At 43.9% G+C, this 6,192-nt stretch overlaps 1 protein-coding gene across 2 annotated transcripts in view; it reads right to left on the minus strand.

Annotated features, from left to right (window-relative positions):
- Positions 1 to 5,618, minus strand: part of LOC138970682 (protocadherin alpha-9-like) — a 98,585-nt gene extending 92,967 nt beyond the window's left edge. For both annotated transcript variants that reach the window (XM_070343170.1, XM_070343160.1), the window contains exon 1: positions 4,828 to 5,618. The gene's annotated coding sequence lies outside the window, so the exon portion shown is untranslated. The remainder of the gene's footprint in view (positions 1 to 4,827) is intronic.
- Between the last annotated feature and the right edge of the window lie 574 nt (positions 5,619 to 6,192).

Raw genomic sequence — 6,192 nt, forward strand, 5'->3', positions numbered from 1 at the left:
ATACAAACCCGACAGAGTTATTACCAGAGTTCGTCTATTGGCATGCGACGGCCTCTCCGCACACAGAGTGGTCTGTTTGCACTACTACTAATGAGTTTGATGGGATTTGCCATTTGTTGGAGACACCAAGCATTATACCTTGTCCAGACATTGGCACCCAAACATCATCCGTTTGCATTTACCTTGTACTGAGGAGGCTACAAGCCTTGTACTTAGTTCTGCCACTGTCAACCGAACATCAACCGTTTGCATCTTTTCACTCCTATTGTCATCGGCACAACGTCAGTTTGTAAAATTTACATGTACCTTATTTCTCCAATGCATGCTCGTCGGCGAAAAGACGCCGTGACGACTCACTTTCGCATTCATACAGAGAAACTGACGCTACTCCGTTTGATTGCAAATATATATAGTTGTGTGTGTGTGTGTGTGTGTCAGTGTGTGTGTGTGTGTGTGTGTGTGTGTGTGTGTGTATGTGTGAGCGTACGTGCGTGCGTGCGTGCGTGTTTGTGTGTCATCGTGTGTGTATGTTCGTGTGCGTGCGTGCGTGCGTGCGTGCGTGCGTGCGTGCGTGTGTGTGAGTCTGTCCGAGTGATTTGTAACTTGTCAGTTGAAAACCATATGAGCCAAAAGCCAAACAAAAACCTTGTGAATCCTAGTGTAGTTTTTCATCCCTCGCCTCTGTAACTTTCCTCCGAGCCACCGGGTATCCCGAAATGTGTGTTTGCTTTCCGTTAGGGGACTGAATCCCCCGTCAGTTGTTGTCGTTGTCTCCCCTTGTCGGCCTCTTTGAACACCTGTGTGTGCGTCTACTTGACTTTCCAGGTTTGTCCAAAGCCACGAAATCTTTTAATCAGCATACCACACACCTTGGCATCTCAAACAGGTAGGTTGACTAGGCTTGCTCTTTTGAGGGCGGTTCACGCAGATAGGTTCCTATCTGACAGCTAGTGCAGTTATTTGTAATTCTTCTTTTCTTAGTTTTTGTTTGTTGACTTGTAGAATAGAGTTTTGGCAACAGTCGAAAGTGGTTTTTTTCTTCTGTTTTGTATTTCGTGTTTAAATTGATCAACCAAAACGAATTGTATACAAACACAACAAGTGTGCATGATTTATTTTTTTTATTTTTTTTAGTGTGGATAGACGTCTGTTCAATGTTACCATGAACTGTTCCATTGAAGAAGAAAAAACTCAGCTCCAAAAATATCCTTTAAAACGTGTATTCTTTCATTCAGTTTATAAGCACTTTTCCGAAAATCCACAATTTCACAGTTCTCGAAACGCAAAGTCACAACAACAAAATTCAAAAATTCACAGTTAAAATACACTTGACGGCACCACTTTTTCCTTCTCCCCTCAAAGAAAAAAGTCCAAGAGAAAACTTCTTCATACTCCTCAGTGTTCCTCCCTCCAGTGCCGAGGGCTGTTTCGGCCGGAGTGGAGTGCGGAGGAAAAGCTCTTTTCTCACTGACTCAGTGTCCGGCGCCGGACAAAGTGGACAAAACATTGGCCCCGGCGCGAAAGGGGCCGGCACCGGACAGCCGATTGGTGTTTGTACGACGGATTATTCGCTGGTAATTGAGTCTTATTACCCGCTACCTGTACAAGCCGCCACCATCGTCGTGGTGTATGTAAACCTCCGACCCAGCCTTCCGTGTGTTTTATGTGATTGTGTGTGTGTGTGTGGGGGGGGGGTCCTAGTTCTCAGGCATCACCCTCCCCAACAGTGACCCGTCCACAACACTCATACGTTCCTGGTGTTCGCGTGTCATGGACTTGATGAGTGCTCTCTCTCTCTCTCTCTCTCTCTCTCTCTCTCTCTCTCTCTCTCTCTCTCTCTCTCTCTCTCTCTCTCTCTCTCTCTCTCTCTCTCTCTCTCTCTCTCTCTCTCTCTCTCTCTGTGAGATCATAGAGAATGTTTTATTTTCCATGCCAGTCCCGTGTGTGCGCACAGATCTGTGTTCGTGTATGTGTGTATCTGTGTGAGTGTGAGTATACGTAAATTTTATACGCGCGCGAGTATCAATTTAAGTAACCTAAGTCTGCCTGTATGTCTGTCTCAGTGTCTGTTAGCCATCTGTAAGTCTCTACTTGTCTTCCATCGTACAAGATATACCTGCGTCTTACATAGCCTAAATATACATATACCTGTTGTGAGTTTATGTCTATGTTTTCCCAGCGTCTCTGTCACTCCGCCCCTCCTCTTCAGATAAACTCACCAATTTGGACAAACTGTCCACTTCCTGTTGTATGGGACACTTCTAACCATTCCTATGCATCAAAGTAGCGTGAGAAAGTACAGGAATGTGTACTGCGGTACCTGCGACAGAAGGACACCCTTGGCACCAGCGAACCGTCTCCCAACTTTGCAGGTGGCCGTTCACAACAGGTATATTTTGGTCAAGACATCAGTGAAAAGGACGCTGTATTGTAATAAGTGAGTGCTTGCGTCGCAGGTACCAATGTAGTCAAATATTTGTTTTCACTGAAGTGATCATTAGACAGATTATTCAATACGAATCACTGCTGACAAAGTGATCAGCATTCATGGATTTCGTGTGTGAAGAATTTCTTTTCTGGAAGCTTATATGAAATAGTGTAACACTTTTGAATGAAGACTCTTGAAACCACTGTAATAGCAAGAATCTTAGTGACCATAGCTTCGCAGAAATTGTCATCAAACAGATTAATAATTACAAATCACTGTATACGATATGCACTTCATGTTTTCTTTTGTCTTTTGTGTAGAATCCGAGTTGAGGGCAAAAAGTGAATGTGTTAGTTTGTCCTGAATTCAACGTTCTAAAAAGTTAACCTTTCTTGTTGTTTTTGTTAAATTCCGGGTAGAGGAAGGTTTAACGAAACATTAGGGCACAATACTTGAATAAAGACGCTTGAAATTACTCGACTCGGAAAACTTTCTAATGATCTCACCCCTCGCCAGCCATGCTGACGAATCCTTACTGTCTTTTTTAAGTCGAGAAAATTCATGATCACAGCAATAAAAAGAACACGCTACAAGAAAGTTTTATTTACGAAGTTCAAGAAAGAACAAGCATTATAATACAATCAAGGTCCAAAAACAAGCGAAAAACAACAAAACTATTCAATGATGAAACAAATAAGTTTTCAAACAGAAAAGGAACAAATACATTTGCAAACAGACACAGAACTTTAGTCTGCAATAAACAACAACACCAACAACAAATAAAACCCACTAAAAAAAGACTCACTGACACTTCCACCTAGAAATCACCCATTCCTGTCTTTCCCGTTACACTTAAGAAAGGGATAACTTAGTGATAATCCGGTTTTAGGCGGAGACAAGACGGTCACAAGTCTTGAAGAACATAATAATCCTGGCTTACTTTCCCTGGATCTTGTTTATTTGACTTGGAAGGGATGTCGTAAAAAGACGAAAGTGGAAAAACGGGCTTGTCACCCAATCGGACTGTAAGGATACGTGATTTAGATGGAGGTTAAGTCAACTAATACCTTTCAATTGCTTCGTGCGTCTTTGTTTCTTGACCAGTAGCCTACTCTTGATTGTGGTACCGTTGTGTTCCTGAGACTCTGCACTTGCCTTTGATATATATGGCTCACTGTGTTTAACTTGATCACACACGTGATACTCGCGAATGAATAAAGTTGTTTTTTTAATTTATTGTGCAACTGTTATGTTTTCTAATGTTTGAAATTAGTTCAATTAAAGTTTCTCTAAAATAAACTAAAAGACATACTGATCAAATTGATCACCTAAGTTTGCATGAATGGATGGATGGTTTTATGTTTTGTTTTGCTGTGTTATTGTCGTAGTCGTTGTCAAGACAGTTTTCCCGTCGTCGTCGTCGTCGTCGTCGTTGTGGGGGTACATCCTTCCACAACCAATTACAACTCCTATCAGAGTTCAGACTCGCCGGCATCCATACTGTTAGAACCAATTCATATAAGCTGATGGCTCTCCGCAGCTTACTGCAAAATGACATTCAAGACATGTTCAAGAAGACAGCCTTTTTAGGCTGGACGTTAAAACGGACGAGAGGGATAAAAGCTCTGCGTTTTCCAACGGCAAAATCGATACTGGATTTCGGGGGAAGTCTGATAGTTAGCCAACATAGGAGGGAGGGAGTAGAGGGGTGTACTGTATACTTTCTGTGTGGGAGGATGGAGGTGTGGGTAGGGGGGGTGGAGGGGGGATGGGGGGGTGATTGTGGTCGGCTAGGCTCAGCTTGACGTGCACAATAGCCCCTAATGACAGTGACGCGTATTTGTTCCTCGCTGATTCCTACTCCTGTAGTAGCATCTCTCTCTCTCTCTCTCTCTCTCTCTCTCTCTCTCTCTCTCTCTCTCTCTCTCTCTCTCTCTCTCTCTCTCTCTCTCTCTCTCTCTCTCTCTCTCTGCTACTGTCGGTTCATGCGCGCATGCCTGCGTACGCGCGCGCCTGTGTGTGCATGCGTGCGTCCATACATGCGTGTGTGTGTCTGTGTGTCTGTGTGTCTGTGTGTCTGTTAGTTTGCGTCTCTGTGTGCGTTATTCAAACTGTCGCTGACATTGATTGTCACTTCTCAAACATTCACAATTACAACTTCAACAACGCTACCTCCTGTGTATACATTTCACACTGCATAATGTACGGTGTGAATTATCGATCAGCTATCAATTGTCAAATATCCCAGTATGGATATCTTTCGTCACACACACACACACACACACACACACACACACACACACACACACACACACACACACACACACACACACACACACACCACTTATAATCATATATATATATATATATATACTTTTTTTTATTACAGCTGAACTCACCTTCGTACTGTTGAGCAAGTAGTGTCTTTCAGTTTCACTGACGATGACAGAATCACAATATCCAATAGCACGTGAAACACATCAAGTATCCATAAGATCAGAAACACACTGTCATGTACACTTCTTGGCTTCGGTTCAGTTGTTAGTGTATAAACAACGAGTCCATAGTGTACACATAATCAATCAGTGTAAAATCTTTTGATTGACTTAATTGTGTAAACTGATTTTCATCGACAGCCGTCCGTTGTCTTTACTTGGCTCTCAACACCAAAGCGTCACAAGGGTACGATAATGGCTGAACGTTCAACAGAACCATGTCCATCGTGAAAATAAGATCCAAGTGTGCACACAGACAACACAACTTTCTAATAGAAGTTTAAAGCACAAGTTAGATTGTTACTATACACAGTATCAAGATCAAGTCACACACAGTGTAACATAGATTGTTACCATACACAGTATCAAGATCAAGTCACACACAGTGTAACATCACACAGTCCCCTCTTCTCGCTATCGCTTGTGAAGGCAATGACACCCAAAACTTGCCAAACTTTTTACTCCACAGAATCCTGCAGCGAGCCTGCGCGCGCTTTAGGGACGAGTGAGACAGGGATGCCTGCTTGTAGCAGAGTAGTGTGAAAATTTGCTCTACCCCTTCCCAACTCTCTCTCTCGCTAGTTGTACCACCGCGCTAAGCCACCCTCTATTTTTCTCTCCCTTTCACTCTTCTTTTCTCGCGCTTTTCCCAGAGTGAAACAAATTTCGCGCAGCGGCAGCAGCGGCCCAAGCAAGCCTCCCCGCTGTTTCATGGCTGACAAGAAGCAAGATACAGGGGGAGATCACTGGCACGGTTACAATAACAGCCGACAGGGAGCGCTGACAGGTGCACGCGCCACCAAGCCCCGCCCTTAACATCCACCTCCCACCAATCGCCTTGCAAAGTTTCCTCTCAGGGCCTCGTGGCCCCGGGTTTTCGTCGACGATGATTAGCCAGCGGTGTGCGTCCGGGGCGCTTTTGTCAGGTGGAAACATCTCGCAACCGTGTTCAACAAAACTGGAGAACCCGATGCGATGCTGATCACGGTGGTAGACTCACCGCTGAGCTACCGGGGACGACGATGGCGCTGCACAGCCACTGAAACAGTAGTCCCGTCGTAGTTTTTCGTTTGCACGGGCGGCTGTTCATTTGTAAATTAGAGCAACTGCAAGGGATTTTTTTTTTACAATGAACTGCGTCCAGTCATCGCCCAGAATTGTTTGTATAATAGTCGGGGTTTGACTGTTGGAGTAATGACAGTATCAAACGACAAGAAAACTTCAGTGAACATTTTGTAAAATAGATTTGAGATGCTAAGATCAACGGTA

The sequence above is a fragment of the Littorina saxatilis genome, linkage group LG1, assembly GCF_037325665.1.
Source record: "Littorina saxatilis isolate snail1 linkage group LG1, US_GU_Lsax_2.0, whole genome shotgun sequence".
Lineage (NCBI taxonomy): Eukaryota > Metazoa > Mollusca > Gastropoda > Littorinimorpha > Littorinidae > Littorina > Littorina saxatilis.